The sequence below is a fragment of the Mobula birostris genome, chromosome 30 (assembly GCF_030028105.1).
Source record: "Mobula birostris isolate sMobBir1 chromosome 30, sMobBir1.hap1, whole genome shotgun sequence".
Classification (NCBI taxonomy): Eukaryota; Metazoa; Chordata; class Chondrichthyes; order Myliobatiformes; family Myliobatidae; genus Mobula; species Mobula birostris.
Window position 1 is genome coordinate 19,178,295 of NC_092399.1, and position 21,840 is coordinate 19,200,134.

Genomic DNA, 21,840 nt, shown 5'->3' on the forward strand with positions numbered 1-21,840 from the left:
TGCCCTTTTCCATTTTTACTTCTTTTTTGTAACTACCCTCTAATCTATCAATCAGATGCTCCGTAAACAATTGAATCTCCTGAGCAACTCTGGTCCACTCTTATTTCTATTTTCCTATCTACCTCTCCCACAGCTTTCCTCTGGCTTATGGCTAATTTGTTTTTTTCATTTACCAGTTCAGGTGGCAGGTCTTTCACCTGAGTCATTATTCTTGTTTCTTGTTCCACAGCTGCTGCCTGGCCTGATGAATGTTTCCAAAATTTCTGTTTTTATTTCAGTTTTCTAGCACCTGCAGCTGTTTATCTCCCATTTTGATTATAAACAATCCTTGATATTTAACTCCATTAAAGCAAGTTAAACTCAACTAAGGTGTGATAATTAGTCAATACAATATATTCTGTTTTGAATTCTCCTCAAAAAATGCATGTGTTATTTTCTAAGAAGTTTAACTTTAAGATAATTCATTCATTTCTCTAGAATAATATTTATTTTTTTATATTTTCATTTTGGAGCTCAGCAACACATTTGCCTGTTGTTCACAACTGCTATTCTCTCATCAGGTCAAACAGACGCAGTCAGAACAGTAAATCTAAATGACATCTCATTCTCTTTAATAATGATTGCTAGTCCTTATTTGGACAGAGGTACAACTCTAGAATTTAAAACAAAGCCTTGTGAGCAACATGAAAGCATTATTCCACTTTTGATATCATCAAAACTTTATATATTTTTTGTAATTTGGGAGATACTTGCAATGGAATCATGGTATGTAAAGATGAGCCCTCACTTTTTGAATAGAATCAATTCCTAAATTTGAAACAGCTTGGTAATATTACTCATCCTTTCATCAAGATCATCTTTATTGCTATAAATATATGTTATCAATAATGTATATAATATATGAAAACAGAGAATAATCCAATGTACTGACAGATACTGTCTCATAGAATGAAGGAGCTCATCACAGTGTAGATTTACAAGACACTATTCATTATTAACAGAAAGTCAAGTTCTTGGACTTCACACACCAAACTGCGAATAAATGTTCCACATCCTCCATCACCTTTCTGCAGCTCAGAACTTGCACTTTACAATCAAAAGAACCGATCGGGTAATTGGATTTCTACACACATTGAAAGAATCCAATTAGAAAAGTCAGATTTTCTTTCACAAGCTACAACGTGAAATGGTTCCAGGATACAGTCCACAGAACATTCAGCAGAAATAGTGTTGCAATTTAAAAAGAGTAATCTATTTTACAAATTTAAATCACTTTACATTGAGAGTGTGTGGTTATACTTGATTGTAGTAACTTCTCTTTACATTTAAACAAGGACACAGAATTATTTTTAAGGTGACCAGCTCTGACTCATGCATCCTAATAAAGGTAAAGATTTATCCACACTTGCTGAATACTAAATTATTTTTATTCTAACTAATTGACAATTTGAACTTCAGCAATTCTTAAACTTGGGTTCTTTTGCCTTAGTTTCTGTTTGAGAATTCTACAAATTGTACCTGAGGTATCCAAAGAGGTCATTATTAAAAAACTCAAAGGGATTATAAGTTTCACACCAATTATGATCAAAGCTCTTCTTGGATCAAGATCAGAGCCGTTTTATATAATTGAATAGAAATATTAATGTAAAAGGTGACCTACACTATTCAGAAAGAAATTATATTTAAACTTGTAAAATATAATTATTTACTCCCTAACTAATAGTATTACTTAATAATTGCTGCATGTTTATTTATTATTAAATGATTAATAATTGATTATTTAAGAGCTGGATGATTTTTATTATAATTATAATTATATCATAATAATATATTAGATTATAATATATTGTATTATATTATAATACTGTATTGTAATTACAATATATTCTTATTGCCTAGGAAATAAATTTATGCATACAATACATATTTAATTATGATGATGTATTACTTGCTCCAATATTCAGCAACATCACACACACACACAGACACACTTAATACATAAGCACATTTTGCTCAAATGAAAATGGATGAATTTCGACCATTTGACTTTTTCCTTAAGAACAACAATATTGAAATTTGAATAGAAGAAGTGAATGACTTTATACAATAGATTAGTCCTGAACTGGGAAAAGTTAATGGTAGACTGATTAATTGTGTGTCATCAGCCACACTCAAGTGACAGGCTGAACCTTTAATTAAGGCTTTCAGAATAACCTGTTTCTGCTTTGATGGATGTTGACACCTTTTCCAACTACTGTACACCACTAAAGTCATTAAAATTCAAAGAGAATAATCAGGTATTTTGGCATATTGCTTACTTTGTAGTATACTTCTGCACATCCATTCAAAGCATTGTGATAGATCCAGACCAAGTTTGCTAATAGTCGTAGCCACTTAACTTTGGAAAACTAAACTTGAGGCAATGAAAGATGCTTGACAGTTGTGGTAGGGCTTGAATACTGTCACCTCTTCTAAAGTAAAACCATAGGTGACAGCAGGGATTTGCTTCCAGATGAGCTCAATGCCTTTATTCCCGCTTTGACTATCAAAACATGGGGGAGCCTTCACAAACACCCACAGCCCCTGATGATCCTATGATTTCAGTCTCTGAGGCTGTCGTGCAAGCTGCCCTCGGGGGGAGCAGCCATGAGAAACATCCAATCCAGACAGGTTACATGCCCAGGTACTAAAGACCTGTGCAGAATAACAGGTTGGAGTGTTGACTGAGATCTTTAAACTCTTGCTTTGGCAGTCTGAGTTACCCAGCTGCTTCAAGCAGGCTTTACTTGTGCCAGTGCCTGAGAAGTACATGGTAACCTGCTCCAATGACTATCATCCAGTAGCACTGAAATCCACAGTGGTAAGGTGCTTTGAGAGATTTGTGATGAAGCAGTTCAATTCCTGCCTCAGATCTGCTCCAATTGGGCGACCTGCTAAACAGGTCCACAGCAGGCACCATCTCATTGGCTCTTCTGGACAGCAAAGATGTGTACATCAGAATACTCTTTATTGACTACAGCTCAGTATTCAATACTATCACCCTCCCAAAACTGATCAATAAGCTTCAAGACCCTAGCCTCTAAGCCTCCTTGTTCAATAGGATCCTTGATTTCCTCACTTGTAGACCCCAGTCAGTGTGGATTGGCAACAACACCTCCTCCACAATTTCCCTCAACACGGGTGCACCACAAGGCTGTGTGTTACTCGCTTTACACTTACAACTGCGTGGCTAAGCACGGCTCCAATGCCGTATTCAAGTTTGCTGTTGGCAGCACTGTTACAGGCTGGATCAAAGGTGGTGACCAATCAGCAGAAAGGAGGAAGATTGAAAATCTCGCCGAGTGGTGCCACAACAATGACCTCTTGCTCAATGTCAGCAAGACCAAGGAGCTGATTATTAACTTCAGGAGGAAACCAGAGGTCCATGAGCCAGCCATCGTCAGAGGATCAGTGACAGAGAGGGTCAGCAACTTTAAATTCCCTGGTATTATCATTTTGGAGGACCTATCCTGGGCCCAGTGTGTAAGTGCAATTTATGAAGAAAGCATGGCAGCACCTCTACTTCCCTAAGAGTTTCTGAAGATTCGGCACGACATCTAAAACTTTGACAAACCTCTACAGAAGTGTGGTGGGGAGTATATTGGCTGGCTGCATTACAGCCTGGTATGAAAACACCAATGCCTTTGAATGGAAAATCCCACAAAAGGTAGTGGATGCAGCCCAGTGCATCATGGGTAAAGCCCTCCCCAGCTCTGAGCGCGCCTATTTTGAGCACTGATGCAGGAAAGTAGAATCCATCCCCAGGGATCCACACCGCCGAGGTCGTGCTCTTTCCTTGCTGATGCCATCAGGAAGGAGATACAAGAGCCTCAGAACTCACAACACCAGGTTCAGGAGTAACTGTTACTTCTCAGCCATCAGGCTCTTGAACCAAAGGGAATAACTCCACTCAACTTCACTTGCCCCATCACTGAACTGTTCTCACAACCAATGGAGTATTGCTTCTTTACATAGTATTCCTTTTTTTTTTGTATTTGCAGTTTGTTGTCTTTTGCACACTGGTTGAATGTTGAAGTTGGTGCAGTCCTTCATTGATCCTATTATAGTTATTACTCTATTATGGATGCCCACAGAAAATGAACCTCAGAGTTGTATATGGTGACATGAATATACTTTGATAATAAATTTATTTTGGACTTTGCACTTTGTTAATCACTTTCATTCCATGTCCACTGATTCTACATCCATCTAGGAAAGGGAACAGAGTAATTCTATCTTCTCTATCCTTACCCGTAGTTATAATCTTACCCCTAGTATTGAGTATGCCCACAAAAAATGAGCCTCAGGGTTTTATACGTGACATATATGTACATTGATAATCAATTTACTTCGAAATGTATTCACCAGAAACATAGCAATGAGAAAAATAGTGTATTGTACATGTGTATTGGTTTTAACTCTCCAAATAGGTCAGTTTTATTCACTAGAGTACTTCTGTTTTAGCTGTTTGGTGTTCCTACCATTCCTGATAAAAGCAACTGAGTTTTGACCTTTGTAAGTGCTGGAAATGAATGATGAGAGAACATAGTTTTACCTCCCCAATCCCAATGCTGAAATGGCAGAAACAGAGTGATGTCTGTTTTACAAGAGACTGGAAGTGATTTCTCTGCTTGACCCTCAGGTTATACCTAAATGACCACTGAGATTTGTGCACAGGCCTTTATAAATGATGCATGAAATATGTATGGATTCAGGAAATGGAGTCTATCACCGAGAGCTAAAGCAGTTCTTCATATTATTTGATAGGTCATGACGTGTAAATACTCTCGTTAGTATGAAGAGGACTGCAGTTTGAAAAGTCTTGTCATAGGACATTCCTGCCTACATCATGCCCAATTTCTCTGTGTACTGCCCGTAAACAGATACAACAGGCGATAATATTCATTAAGGAAGCTGCCAAGGAAAGTTTTTAGTTTGTATGTTTTAGGTGGTACATGGCCCCCAAGGTAAATTGCATTATGCTGCCAGGCAAACTGTTACACATCAGTTGCTAGCCACTGTTCCTAGCATTGATTTGGAGCAGCCATTTTATTCTGAGTTAGTTTCCATTAACCAGTGCCTTACTCATTAACAAATATTCTGTGCATTTGCAGTTGACGTTTTGACCAACAGTGCTGATAACCCTTCCTGGATTGTGTAGTACCAGCAATGCAAAGGTGCAAGTCAAAAGAAGTTGAGATTGAAATGTTCTTTGCTGTGATTTGACCATGCCTTAATTACTGAACCTATTTATGGGTTACTGAGAAACAAGGGTTATATTCAAGCACTAGAAGCGGTACAATAGGGGTCGTGGACAATTCTGATTTGATGGAGACAGACATGAAAGCAAAGAGGAACATCTGGAGAAATTTCTGAAACGCCAGTATGCTGCCATTGTTACTGCGCGATCGAGAATCTCCCGGAAGGCCTCAAAATCCCCAGCTTTGCCTGTTGCTGGTGACCGAGACTGAGGTCAAATCGTTCGGATAGAGATGGTGCTCGGTATTCGGTGTTGGAGAGCTGATTGGAGGCTTGAAGTTTTCGGACGACTCAGAGTCAGACTGTGGTCAAGCGTGGCAGGGAGAGTTTTCTTCTTTCTCCTGTCTATGTGAGATGTGGGACTTTGGAGAAACTTTGAACTCTTTTACTGTGCCATGGACTGTTCTTCATCAAGTTATGGTATTGTTGCACTGTTGTAACTATATGTTATAATTATGTGGTTTTGTTAGTTTTTTCAGTCTTGGTCTGTCCTGTGTTTTGTGATATCACACCAGAGGAATATTGTATCATTTCTTAATGCATGCATTACTAAATGACAATAAAAGAGGACTGTGTGTCCTCATAATCTAATCTAATCTAAGCTAATAAAACCATAAAGGGCCGTTACTTATCAAGAAAGACTAGAGAATGCTGGGCTTCTTCATTCTGCAATGGAGGCAGCTAAGAGGCCACCTTATAAAGATATATGAGATCATTAAATTTAATTCCAAAGACAGTTTAAAATTTAGGGGGGTATATTAAAGTCACACGGGCTTGTACAAGTAAAATATCCATTTAATATTGATATCAGAAAAGCTTTCCACATCCCAAATGATCACCTCTGGAATGGACTGACAGAAAAAAAAGTAGTGGAAGCCAATTCCCTGGAATTATTTGAGAAGTAATTGGAAACTATGCATAGAATCTCTCCAGACAGGAACCAAACAGGCATCTTGTCCATAAATATCTTATTACACTAAAAAATTTAACTTGTATTGAACGAATGATATTTGTGCTATGTGTTGCAGTTTTCACATTCTTGCAGAATCCACAATAGCACCCAGCCCCACATGAACATGGTCAGGTAGCTATGCCATTACCTTCAGTAATGGTCAGTGGCATTCCGTTATGCGTCAGGGTCCAGTCTGTCTTGAATGGTATGATATTACAATCTTAGAGTCATAGAGCACTACAGCACATAAACTGGCCCTTTGGCCCATCTAGTCCATGCCGAACTGATTCTGCCTAGTCCCATCAACTCACGCCTGGATCAGAGACCTCCATACTCCTCCCATCCATGTACTTAACCAAACCTCTTCTAGATGTTGCAATCAAACTTGCATCCAGCGTTTCCTCTGGAAGATCATTCCACAATCACGCCACCCTCTAAGTGAAGAAGAGCCCCCTCATGGTCCCCTTCAATATGTCACCTCTCACCCTTAACCTATGACCTCTAGTTCTAGCCTCACGCAACTTCAGTGGAAAAGCTTGCTTGCATTTACTCTGTCCATACCACCCCCCCCCCCCAATATTGTACACCTCTATCAAATCTCCCCTCATTAACCTGCACTCCAGCAAAATAAAATCCTAACTTATTCAACCTTTCCCTTTCACTCATAGAAACAGAAACATAGAAAACCTACAGCACAATACGGGCCCTTTGGCCCACAAAGTTGTGCCGAACATGTCCCTACCTTAGAAATTACTAGGCTTACCCATAGCCCTCTATTTTCCTAAGCTCCATGTACCTATCCAAAAATCTCTTAAAAGACCGTATTGTATCCACCTCCACCACTGTTGCCGTCAGCCCATTCCACGCACTCACCACTCTCTGAGTAAAAGACTTACTCCTGACATCTCCTCTGTACCTACTCCCTAGCACCTTAAACCTGTGTCTTCTTGTGGCAACCATTTCAGCCCTGGGAAAAAGCCTCTGACTATCCACACAGGTCCTCAAGTCCTGGCAATATCCTTGTAACTGTTGCCTCTACTCATTCAGTCTTATTGATATCTTTCCTGAAGGGAGGTGACTAGAACTGCACACAATACTCCAAATTTTGCTTCATGAATGCTTTATACAGCTTCAATATAATATCTCAACTCCTGTACTCTATAATCGGATTTATGAAGGCCAATGTGCAACACCTCACATTGTCTGCATCAAATCTTATCAGCCATTTTACAGCCAATTTTTCTAGATGGTCCTGATCACTTTGTGATCTTTGACAGCCTTCCTCACTATCCACTACACCCCCAATCTCGGCATCATCTGCAAGTTTGTTGGTCCACTTCACCACATTATCACCTAAGTCATTAATATAGACAATACCTTCCAATAATTTACCCACGACCGACGTCAGCTCACCGGCCTAGAATTTCCTTGGTTATTCTTAGAGCCTTTCTTAAACAACAAAGTAACATTAGCCATCCTCCAGTCCTCAAGCACCTCACATATCACTAGGGACATTTTAAATATCTCTGAACCAGCCTCCCACAAATTCCAAGGGAAGATCTTGTCCAGACAGCAAATGAGTGTAGGTTTCAAATTATCAACTGGTCTGTTGCAGTCCCTTCTTCATTACTCCCTTTGGGACTGAGAGACTATCTCACATAATGTTGATAGAACCTCTACCTTTTGCCCATTAATTGGTCATTGGTTTACTATTGTTACACACAGGTATACACAGTGAAAAACTGTTTTGTATGCTATGGTGGCCAGTGCGATTATGTTTGCTGTGTGTGCTGGGGCAGCAGGCTGAGGGTAGCAGACACCAACAGAATTAACAAACTCATTCGTAAGGCCAGTGATGTTGTGGGGATGGAACTGGACTCTCTGACGGTGGTGTCTGAAAAGAGGATGCTGTCCAAGTTGCATGCCATTTTGGACAATGTCTCCCATCCACTACATAATGGACTGGTTGGGCACAGGAATACATTCAGCCAGAGACTCATTCCACCAAGATGCAACACAGAGCGTCATAGGAAGTCATTCCTGCCTGTGGCCATCAAACTTTACAACTCCTCCCTTGGAGGGTCAGACATCCTGAGCCAATAGGCTGGTCCTGGACTTACTTCCTGGCATAATTTACATATTACTATTTAACTATTTATGGTTTTATTACTATTTATTATTTATGGTGCAACTGTAACGAAAACCAATTTCCCCCAGGATCAATAAAGTATGACTATGACTATCCATACTGATTAGTTCATTACATCAGTACACTGGGGTAGTGTAAGGGAAAAACAATAACAGAATTCAGAATAGAGCTACAATTAAAATTATGGAGAAAGGGCAGTGCAGGTAGACAATGGGATGCAAAGCCTTTATGATGTAGAGTTAAGAGTCCATCTTATAAGTGATCCAATAACGATGGAATAGAAGCTGCTTTGAAGTCTGGCAACACATGCTTTCAGACTCTTGCATCTTCTGCCCGATGGAGGAAGCAGAAGAGAGAATATTCACTTGGGGAGGGCAAACCAGGGTAGGATTTACACAGTGCATCTTAGATGTGTGGTTGAACAAAGGGATTTTGAACTACAGCTCCACAATTCTGAGAAGGTGGCATCACAGGTGGATAAAGTCCTAAAGTGAGCTTTTGGCATGTTGGCCTTCATAAATCAGTGTACTGATTGCAGGAGTTGAATATTATGTTGAAGTTGCGTAAGATGTTGGCGAAACCACTGTGTGCAGTTTTAGAAAATTTAGAGTATTGTGTGCAGTTTTGATCACCTGCCTAGATGAAGGATACCAACAAGCTTGAAAGAGGGCCAAGAAAACTTATATGGATTCTGCTGGGACTTGAGGATCTGAGTTACAAGGATGGGTTGAATAGGACACAGGAGAATGAGGGGTGATCTTATAGATGTATACAAAAATTATGAGTGGGTATAGATATAGTGAATGCTTGCACACTTTTTCCATTGAGTTGGGTGAGACTAGAACTAACAGGTGATAGGTTAAGTGTGAAAAGTACTAGGGGATAAAACGCACATTTTCTGTGCTGTAGTGTTCTATGACTCGCTGCGAAAATAGCTTGTATTGGAAGTGTAGGGACAGAAAATTGACAGAATAATATTTATATTTCCCTCATTCCCGAATATTTGTCTCTGCGTGTTCTGGAAATGCAGGAAAATTGCATTAAATATAATCTGGAAAATAATCCAATCACTGTTTCCAATCTATTAAATTGAGATTTGGGCTAGTTTCTTAGTAATGGTTATTTATAATAGACTAAGGCATCACTAGGCAACACCTACTCCCAACATTGAAAATGTAAATGGGCCTGCTAACCATGTTTCTGTAATGGTGTGTGTGTGTGTGTGTGTGTGTGTGTGTGTGTGTGTGTGTGTGTGTGTGTTCATGATTAGGCTCTCACACAGAACAAGCAGGCATAGATATTGTGACGAAGAGACTATAAGGTGACCACTGTGCGAGGTGTTTACCATGGAGAATAGACATTAGCACTTCTTCCCCATTTGGCCAAACATTGCCTGCATCGTACCCATCAGGAAATAACTATGTCAGCAGTGGTGCCTTGAAACAGTCTGACCATGCACTTATAACTGTGAAGGAAGCCTTTATAAATAAAAACTTCAAAATTGATGAGCAAGAATTGTTTTAATCATTTTTTAAATTATACTAGTTCTAAAAATATAATGGAGGTGGCATTTTTGGACAGTTACTTGAGGATTTGGGATTATTGGATGTTATCCTGAGAAGCCCATTAAAATGAACAGTGAATGATTTGATGTCAGCTGTTTTCGTTGCAGCAATTTCTTTTCTAAAGACACTGGTGCCTTGATGCAACATTCTGCTGACTCTGAGCACAAAAACAGTGCTGAACTGAGAGTGTGAGCTGAAGACAGGTTACATACCTGAATTGTGAAGCAAGTCTTTTCTTTGCTAGTGTCTAGTAACTTGCTTTTTGACTCCAGCATTTTGTATTTTGCTTTTAGATTTAAACACCATCGATTATTTTGTGGAATAACCAAAAAGCACCAAAAAAATACACAAATAATAATTCCAGGGATTGTTCTTGTGAATTGTTTGTGCCAGAAGAGCCATAAAAGAAGTACGTTTTCCTATGTTGTAGGAAGAAGCTTAATCTAGACATAAACAAGAGAAAATCTGCAAATGCTGGGAATCCAAGCAACACACACAAGATGCTGGAGGAATTCAGCAGGCCAGGCAGCATCGATGGTATGGAAAACCATGTATATAGGTTGCAACTGGGTTACCTGTCTGGACATGCCTGGACACGCCCCGCTGCTGACTGCTCCTGTGGCTCCTCCCACAGACCCCTGAATAAAGGTAATTGTGCCACTGCTCCTCCCTCAGTACAGGACAAATATTCAGCATGGACGCTGGTCCATTTTACTGTTAATAAAAGCCTTTCAGTATTTACTCTACTTCCAGTCTTTTGGAGTAATTGATAGTGCATCAGATGGAAAAAAATAGATTTCACTCTCCCCTCTCCCACCTTTTAAATCTACTCCTCACCTTTTTTTCTCCAGTCCTGCCGAAGTGTCTCGGTCCGAAACATTGACTGTACTGTTTTCCATAGATGCTGTCTGGCCTCCTTAATCTGGGCATACCCTTTTCTGTAGGTAACATAAAAATGCAAAGTAACAATGCTTTGAGCACAGAGTTGAAAGAAGTTTAACCAATAAGAGCCCTCCATTTGGCAAAGTAAACATACCACAACAGTGCAGCATTTGCAACTGCTACCACACAAGTCCGACAGCCTGGGTTCAGTTCTGACCTTGGGTGCTGAATCTGTGGTGCTTGCATATTCTCCTGTGACTGTCTAGATTTCCTTTGCATGCTCCAGCTTCTTCCCTTGTTCCAAAGATGTGCCAATGGGTTAATTTCGACCGTAAATTGCCCCCAATAGGCGTATGAGGAAGAACATATTACAGGGAAGTAAGTTGTTGAATGGGTTTGACAGACATGCTCTGAGAATTCACATAAAACTAATTAACTGACTGGACTCTTATGTTGGAGGACTTAAGATCTTCATATATAAGAGAAAATAATAGCACTTTATTAAATATTAATGCACAACCTTGTGAATCCATTGTGAACAAATAGCGCAATTACTGCACTAAAGAACGGTGAAATGTTGAAAGTCCAAAGTAAATTTATTATCAAAGTACATACAGTGCCTTGAAGATGTATTCAGCTGCCAACCCTTTGTTCACATCAATGAGTATTATAACCAGGAATTTTGATCTATTTACCTGAGAAGTTGAATTTGTGATTCACTTAGTCCTTTACTTCCACAGAAAAGCCCAAAAAGCAAAGAAAACTGTGTAGCATGAAAGGTTAAAAATTCAAAATCTGAAATGTTAATAGTTCAAAAGTTTTCAGCCCCCTTTGCTCAGTAGTTAGTTGAACCACCTCTCGCAGATATTACAGCTATTAGTATTTTTGGATCAATCTCTATTAGCTTTGCACAATGTGATGGAGCAAGATTTGCCCATTCCTCCTTGCAAGATTGCCAGATTAGTTGGAGAGCGGCAGCGGACAGCAATATTGAGGTCTTGCCAGAGAAGTTTGATTGGGTGAAGGACAAGACTCTGACTAGGCCACTTAAGGACATCAATTTTCTTCATTTGAAGCTGCTCCATGATTGCTCTCGCAGTGTGTATGGGGCTATTGTCCTGCTGAAAGATGAACTTCCTCCCCAGTTTAAGCTTCTTGGCAGAGGATAGCAGGTTTTTATCCAGGATCTCACTGCATTCATCTTCCCATCAATCCTAACTGGATTTCCAGTCTCTTCTGCTGAAAAGTATCCCCATAGCATGATGCTACCTCCACCATACTTAACAGTAGGGGTGGTGTTACGTGGCTGATGCCACATATTAGATTTATGCCACACGTAGCTCCTAGAGTTGAGGCCAAAAAGTTCCACTTTTATCTCAACTGACCACAAGACATTCTTCCACATTTTTGCAGCATCTTCTAAGCGACACATTGCAAAGACCTTAACAGCAAGAATATTTTTTTGCACCATAACTCTAATATTGTGCAGCAGCCAGATCATCTGATGAGTCCTTGACGTGGTCCAGTTCACCAAATCGAAACAATCCATTTCCACGCTTCTGCCTCCCACAACCATCTCTTTGTTCTCCTTATCTCTGTAGCCTTGCTCCAGAGGTAAGCACGGCAGTGCCTCTATTTCCTTAGGAGTTTGAGAAGATTTGGCATGACATCTAAAACTTTGACAATTTTCTGTAGATGTGTGGTGGAGGGTATATTGATTGACTGTATCCCAGCCTGGTATGGAAACATTAATGCCCTTGAATTGAAAATTCTACAAAAAGTAGTGGATATGGCCCAGTCCACCATGGGTAAAGTCCTCCCCACCATTGAGCACATCTAAATTGTTGGAGGAAAGCAGCATCCATCATCAGGGATCCCTGTCACTTAGATCATACTCCCTTCTGACTGCTGCTACCAGGAAGAAGGTACAGGAGCCTCAAGACTGACATCACAAAGTTCAGGCACAGTTATTACCCCTCTACCATCAGGTTTTTGAACCAAAGGGGTTAACTTCACTCAAATTCACTTGTCCTATCATTGAAATAGTCCCATAACCTATGGACTCACTTTTAAGGACTCTTCATCTCATGTTCTCAATATTTATTGCTCATTATTTATTATTATTATTTCTTTCTTTTTGGATTTGCACACACTGGTTGAAAGCCCAATTTGATGTAGTCTTTCATTGATCCTATATTAGTTATTATTCTATTATGGATTTATTAATTATGCCCACAATCTCAAGGTTGCATATGGTGACATGTATGTACTTTAATAATAAATTTACTTTCAACTTTCAACTTTGCTCTCTAGCCTCTATATACAGTTAGGAGGAGGACAGCCAAGTGATCAGATTTCCTGAAATGTGGTCTAGGCATGGAATAGTAGGCATTTCTAATTGTAGTTTAGAAGTGGTCGAGTGTGCTGGGACCCCTGGTTCTGCAGGTGATACGTTGATGATAATTGGTCAGAGATTTTTTCAAACAAGCCTGATTAATATGCCCGACAATGATTTGAAAAGTGGCGGGGTAGGCTTTTCCGCGTTTGCACTCAGTTCCTCGAGCGCCTGCTCAACATCTACCTTTGGCGATATGTAAACTGCAGTCAGAATCATGGAGGAGAACTGTCTTGGTAAATAGAATAGTCAGCACTTTAATCATTAGATATTCCAGGTGGGGCAAACAAAAGTGCGACAGGACCGCTGTGTCCAAGCACCACAAAGAGTTTATCATGAAATACAGACCCTTACCTTTTGCCTTTCCTGAATCAGGAGTCCGGCCCATACTGTGTATCAAGAAGCCCCCTGGTCTCACCAATGTATCTGTCATGTCTGGAGTGAGCCATGTCTCCAGGAAACAGAGAATGCAGCAATTCCTCAATTTCCTTCAAGACGGCAAACTTGCCCTTTGTTTCTCAACAGTGTTCTCCCTAGACTGTACTTGTGAACAAGATGATGGGTAGAGGGAGTTCCATTTCTTGGTGCATCAGTCTAGCTTACAGTCCTCCTTTCCTCCCTCTCTGCTGGCTATGGTAATGTATATTCATTCACTTAAAGGTGCCATACCTGCATGCTTGAGAGTTACATCTACCAAGGGCTTCAGAAGATCATGAAATTGCTCGCTCACTAAGACAGTTCAAAAGTATGTTACTTAAGGGAAAATTACAGGCTGCAGATTGTAGTGAGAGTAGTTCAGAAGTATATTTAGAAGTTTTGCAAGCTGCCCGCAACATGTCGCTGTGGTTCACCAGTGCCACCTTGCTTGAACGATGTGGATGGTAAGTTGTTTTCTCTTCTCGATTCATTTTGCCCACTGTTGACAACCCCTCTCCAGCCATATCACATGGCTTATGAGACATCACATGGGATACCCAAAATGTCCTGATTTGCAAAAAGAACAGCTGGAAGCAAGCTATGCCATGGTAAAATGTTAGGTTTGTTTACATATTATTTAATGCAATTTAAATAATGTAGAAATAAATCAAAAATAAAATGCCAGATCATCCTCAGCAGCTGAGGCACTATCTATGCAGATAGAAGATTTAACATTTCCAATCGCAGACCTTTCATTGGAATTAAAAATGGAGCAGTTTAAGTACAAAAGCTCATAAGGGCAAAGAGAAAGAAGGGATGTCTCTCTGATAGAGTCAAAGATGGAGGCAACTGAAAATCAAATATAGATGGTAATGAGACAAGTCGTAAAAAAAATTGTGTCTCAATAAAGGCAAAAACAGGATAATTACTGAACCAGCTGTCCAGGTCAGTGGAAGCAATGGTTATGATTTGTAAATCTTTTACTCAACAATGAGTTCAAAGGTCAGAAGATGCCTTAACTGAAAGATGAGAACCCAGAAATTTTGTCACACTGTCCTAAATCATGCATTATCAACAAAATAAATTAAGAAAAAGCAAGGAATGTCTGTAAGGCCTACAAAGTCCATAATTCATTTTTAGGCCTTTTATAAGGCTGAGGCTTTATAAGGCATTGATAAGGTCTCACTTAGAGTATTGTGAGCAGTTTTGGGACCCTTATCTCAGAGCGGATGTGCCGATATTGGAGAGTGTTCAGAGGAGATTCATGAAAATGTTTCCAGGAATGCAAGTGTTACCATATGAGGAGCGTTTGATGGCTCTGGGCCTGTACTCGCTGGAATTTAAAAGAATGGGAGGGATGGGAAGATCTCATTGAAACTCATTGAATCTTGAAAGGACTAGGTAGAGTGAGTGTGGAGAGGATGTTTCCTGTAGTGGGGAAGTCTAGGACCAGAGGGCACAGACTCAGAATAGAGGGACATTCAAATGGATTTGAGGAGCAATTTCTTTAGCCAGAGGGCTGTGAGTCTGTGGAATTTTTTATCACAGGCGGCTGTGGAGGCCAGGTCATTGGGTGTACTCAAGGCAGAGTTTGATAGGTTTTAGATTAGTCCGGGTGTGAAAGGTTACCGGAAGAAGGCAGGAGAATGGAGTTGAGAAGGACATAAGTCATCCATGATGAAATGTTGCAGCAGATTCAATGCCATGAATAGCTTGACTCTGATCATATGCTTCCACTCTTAATGAATCCTATGCCTAGTACATAGAGTGACCTAGATATTCTCAGTGGTGTATAAAGATGTGCAATACCTGTGATTGGTAACTGCTTTTGTGATTTTCAAATGCTCATTCAACTGGTTGCAGGGCTTCATATTTCATCACTTTTTCTCATGTAGGAGTGTTGAGGAACTGGATAGTGGAAAGGAAGGAGATGAAGGGTTGGGTGTTATAGCTTCTGCATCTACTGTACAAGGTACCATGTGTGAGGGAGAGGCTATTAATGACAATTGAGGATTTGGCCAATGCGTCAAAGACACAACAGTCTTTCTGGAATGAGAAGTGGAAAATGTGTTTGGTGTCTGTACATTGTGTAAAAGGTGACACGATACCAAAAGATGGTCTGTTAAGGTGGTGGAATTTTTGTCTCCTGAAAAGAAGAGAAAGCAACATGCCCAGAACTGGATGCAGAAAAGAGAATGGGCACTGTTATGTGCTCTACCAAGTGCAGTGGAAGGAAATCTTCAGGACAGGAACTTCCCTTCAATAGCTCAGTTGGTAAAGCTGAAGACTGTAGAAGAAAGGTCGCCATCCTTGGGTTGCTAGTTTGAGTCCGGCTCTTCTTTTGTTCTATTCATGTAGGTAGGAGAGATTAGTATTTTTTCTGTGTTTTTGATTTGCTTTTTCGTTGGTTCAGCACAACATTATGGGCCGAATGGCCTGTTCCCGTGCTGCTCAGTGCTATGTGTGTAGCAACAACACAGCAGATGATACACCAATGTGAAAACTTGAGGGAATAGAATTCGAAGGAGGCAAAATGAGAGAATTACACAAAGCAAATCTTTTAATTACTAACTCTCATGATCTCTGATGCCCATGTCTTTGAATTTGGAGAACCAATTTCAGTTTGAAGCTGAAAAGCACATACAGAAGTTGCTGCCAGTACTTCTGTGCACAGATCACCGGAGTGAGTCTCCATCTAACGATAGGTAAAAGTCTCTGCCCTAATTAGGCCTGTCTGGGCATCTGAAGGAGCCATCTTCTTTCAGGTTGGCACCTTCTTCAATAATTCATTGCAGCTGATATACCTCATGGCTGATCTCAACACTCTCTTGTTTTCCCACACCACTCTGCCTCACTATACAGTCCTGTCCCCACTTCACCTCTTTGGTAATCTCCCTAAAGACCAGAGATCACAGAGGAGGAATTCAATGTACCACATACCATGTCTTGAATTTTGTAGCCAATAGAGCAAGCAAAGCCAAGGGTTTCATGAGCTAAATGTGTACCACATGCGTTATTTGGGCATGGCTTTGCATCATCATCGTCATCAGAGATCCTCACCACCCTGGCCATGCTCTTTCTTCGCCGCTACCATCAAGTAGAAGGTACAAGAGCCTCAGGACTTGCACCACCAGCTTCAAGAACAGTTACTATCCCTCAACCATCAGGCTCTTGAACAAAAGGAGATAACCACACTCACTTACCAATCCATTAGGATGTTCCCACAGTCAATGATCTCACTATAAGGACTCTTCATCTCGTTATTTCATATTCTCCTTATTTTATACCTGCATTTTGCACAGTTTGTTGTCTTCCACACTCTGATTAATCTTTCATTGATTCTGGTATGGTTACTATTCTATAGATTTGCTGAGTATACCCACAGGAATATGAATCTCAGGGTTGTACGTGGTGACGTATACAGTATATACTCTGATAATAAAATTTACTTTAAACATTGAACAAATGTGTAATAAAAATATCCGTAGCAAGATACAATAATCACTATTTTAGAATCAGCCAGAGTACCTTCAACAACAGAATTTTAAAAAGTAAAGCAAAATAATTTATATAGTGAAACAGAAGACTGCATGAAGGAAGGAGAATATTGTTCATTTAGTTTAATTTGTCATAAATATCTCCATAATTGTTAAAAAAGAATACAGGGCATGTACAAAATAGCACATAGTACTCTGTAATTATCCGAGCCAGCTGATAATTAATTAGCCACTATTATTACAATGTTCTCACAGCTAAATTGCAATGGATTGTACTCTGCTTGAAGCGATCGATAGAGGTGTTAGATCAACACTTGTCCTGTTTTTCTGGTTCTTCTTATCGCTGACAAGAAATTAATTTTCAGCCATGAATACATTAACTTTACTGTTCATTTTTCAGTGTACGTTTCCAATTACCTTGCTGACACACATCTTCTAGCACCCTGACCTGATCTCTATAAGAGTGACAAATTCAGGGAAAAAAGAACAGAATAGAGCACAGATCCTCATCAGATCAGACTTGGGCATTCTGCTGCTTTTATACAAAACTTGAAAGAGAGAGCAGAGTGCCCCAAACTCTTTATATATTCCTACCCCGGGCATTTTCAGAATTTAAATCAGTGGGGTATGGATGCACATGCAGAATCCAAGGCACAAGGGGGACTAGATTAAAGATTATGTTGTATTTAGCCATTTCTGTTCACTGGAAAGCTCATCCAAACAAAAATACATCAATGCACCTCCCACGGTGAAAACTCATTACCTCTTCAGACTCAACCATGTTTGTCAAATGTCATTCAAGAGTGTAAGAACTTTAATGATTACAACCTGCTGTCTGGAAATTGGATGCCATCTAATTTTTTGACAGACCATATCAGGAACCAGAATGTAGATTGGTGCCAGAATGTGTGGTGACACTTGAAATGAATTGAATTGACTTTATTACTTACATCCTTCCTATACATGAGGAATAAAAATCTTTACATGATGTCTCCGTCTAAATGTGCAATGTGCAATTTATAGTAATTTATATTAAAAAGTATGTACAACAGGATAGTCAATATAACATAGAAATACAGTTGTGTCAGCATGAATTAATCAGTCTGATGGCCTGGTGGAAGAAGCTGTCCTGGAGCCTGTTGGTCCTGGCTTTTATGCTGCGGTACTATTTCCCGGATGGTAGCAGCTGGAACAGTTTGTGGTTGGGGGTGACTTGGTCTCCAGTGATCCTTCGGGCCCTTTTTACATACCTGTCCCTGTAAATACCCTGAATAATGGGAAGTTTACGGCTACAGATGCGCTGGGCTGTCCGCACCACTCTCTGTAGAGTCCTGCAATTGAGAGAAGTACAGTTTCCATACCAGGCCGTGATGCAGCCAGTCAGGATGCTCTCAATTGTGCCGCTATAGAAAGAGCTTATGATTTGGGGGCCCATACCAAACTTGCGGGCTGCCCTCAGTATATCCTTATATGTGCTGGTTTATTGTTGAAGCAAATGATACCTTTCACTGTATGTTTTGATGTACATGTGATATCTATATCTGAATAAATCTGAAACTGATTTACCTCTCAATAAACTGGTCAAGAGCAACTATTTTACTAAACCACTAGAAGGTGACCAGCTCAGTTCTCAATGGGGTCACGCTCAGTTCAGCTCAGCTGCTGACACTTCAGCAATTCAAGTAGGACATTGGTCCTTGGAGGCACCCACCATGACCCAGTGGTGGCACATTTGATGGCTGCCATGGACAGGAAGGAGGTTGTCGGGAAGAGGAAGACAGCTCCCAGCCAAATAAAAACATCATAACAACGAGTAGAAGAACAAGGAGATGGAGCAGATAGAAGAACAGCAGGTTGGAGTGGAGGGAGAGGAGGTAGATGAGGTGGATGCTATTAACAATGAGGAATACAGGGACTCGTCACCATTATGTCCCATGTCATATGACATGGGCAAATCGTAGTCTCCAGGACCATAATTGTTCTTGGCAAATTTTTCTACAGAAGAGGTTTGCCATTGCCTTCTTCTGGGCAGTGTCTTTATAAGATGCGTGATCCAGCCATTATCAATATCCTTCAGAGGTTGCCTCCTGACGTCATTGGCCGCATAACCAGGACTTTGGATATGCACCAGCTGCTCATACAATCATCCACCACCTGCTCCCAGGGCTTCACATGACTGGCGGGGAATCTAAGCAGGTGCTGCTCCTTGCCCAAGGGTGACCTGCAGGCTAGCAGAGGGGAGGAGCGCCTTACACCTCCTTTGGTAGAGACGTATCTCCACCCCCACCACCCAGCTTCAGAGACTAACAACTGAAAAATAGAGACTTGTGGCACTTATTGGCCTGCAGTCTGGCATCAGGTACTCGGTGCAAGAATTCGCAGAGCTGATTGGGTCCATACACTCATACTACCACGGAGGTCTCAGAAGATGCCCGTGACCGAGATGTTTACAGGACAAGGTTGGTTCAAATGCTCAGCAGGCTAGCCTGCCAAAATATAAAAAATATTAAAGAACACAGAAGGGTTCATCTTCAAGGTCCCACAGCGGGTTGTGTGGAATCTTGAAAATAGCATCTCCACTTTGGGAGCACAGGCAGAGGCCACACAAAGTCTGTCTGGCTCCTATGCAACCTCAACATGATCCATCTGGAAATCTGATCTCTGCTATATCAGAACAATTTAAAGATCTTTAGGAACAACAGGATGCAGCTGATGTCCACATTAAACAAAATTAATGGAGCTGAAAACTGATATTCCCCCAGGAACTTATAATATATCAGTCTCCTCCATGCCTTTGAATTCATCAGTTGCATGGAGAGTGGGAGCCTTTTGCATGGGCAACAGCTCGCTCTCCATATCATACTGCCCTGGCTTGCATATCGCAAAGACAGCTGGCATGCAAAATCCAAGGTCAACACTGACCAGCAGAGGGCCTCATATATAGAATATGTGATCCATTTGGTAAAAAAATCCAGAGAGTATTATTTTATTAGAGTCACAGAGCCAAGCAGCACTGAAACAGATCCTTCGGCCCTTCTAGTCAATGCTGACCTGTTTCTGCTTTTACTGCCTATTTCCAACTACCTGCACCATAGCCTCCATACACCTCCCATCCATGTCTTCACCCAAATTTCTCTTTAGTGTCTAAACCGAACCCATATCCACCACTTTCACTGGCAGCTCATTCCACACTCTCACCAAACTCTGAGTGAAGAATTCCGCTAAAATATTTCACCTTTCACTCTGAACTTACGTCCTATGTGGGGGTAAGAGGGAAGACAGGGTGGACGTTCCATCATGGCACAGCAATCTTGAAACCAAAGAGTGGACTCAACAAGGAGTTAAGGCAACAAGTGGTATATTGAACATTTTCGTCGGAGGCTCTGGTATAGGAGTAAGGAAACCTTACTAAAAGTATACACGGTCTTGTTGAGACTATACTGGGAGTATTTTGCAGTTTCGTTCTCCCTACCTAAGAGCAACCTTCGAACAACCCACCAACTTGTGAGAGAGCTACTGGAGTCGTTTTGAGGACGGAACTGGGGAAACTAGTAGATGTGGTGTATTTAGAGTTTCAGAAGGCTTTTGATAAAATTCCACATTATGTGAGTATCCATAAATGAAATATGTGAAGCTGGTGGTATTACACAAATAGATTGAAAATAGGTTGACAAGTAGGAAACAGAGTAGGAATAATGGGCCTTTTCAAGGTGTCAGTCAGCAACCCATTCTGTTCTACAGGAAACAATGTTTAGGCCCCAGCTATTCAAAATTAAAGGTCAATAATTTCTATGGACAAAATCATTTGGATTGGGAGGCAGGCTTCTGCATAAGCTAAGTGAGTAAATAAATACATAGCAGATGCAGTCTAACATGAATAAACGTGAATTCACACACCTTGCTAAGAGAAATAGAAAGTCAGAGTGTTATTTAAATGGTGAAAGATTGAAAATAATGATACACAATGCATGCACTTGTACAACAATCAATGAAAAGAAAAAACAGTTAAGAATACAAATTATATATTGTCTTCATTGCAAGAGGCACTGAGTAAAGAGGCATGGATATCTGACATATAGGATGCTGAGACTTTTCTGCAGTAGTCCATGCAATTTTTGCCTCCTTATCTGAGAAAGGATATACTTGTCATTGAGACAGTGCATCAGAAGTTCACCAGACTGATTCATGGGGTAGCAAAATAGTCATATGGGAAGACATTGAATCAATCAAGCCTATATTCACTATAATTTAGAAGAATGAAAGGAAATGTACAACATTTATATAGGGTTTCATAGCAAGAGGATTCGAGTACAGGAGCAGGAAGGTTCTACTGTAGTTGTACAAGGTCTTGGTGAGACCACACCTGGAGTATTGTGTGCAGTTTTGGTCCCCTACTCCGAGGAAAGACATTCTTGCCATAGAGGGAGTACAAAGAAGGTTCACCAGGTTGATTCTTGAGATGGCAGGACTTTCATATGATGAAAGACTGGATCGGCTAGGCTTATACTCGCTGGAATTTAGAAGATTGAGGGGGGATCTTATTGAAACGTATAAAATTCTAAAGGGATTGGACAGGCTAGATGCAGGAAGATTATTCCCGATGTTGGGGAAGTCCAGAACGAGGGGTCACAGTTTAAGGATAAAGGGGAAGCCTTTTAGGACTGAGATTTGGAAAAACTTCTTCA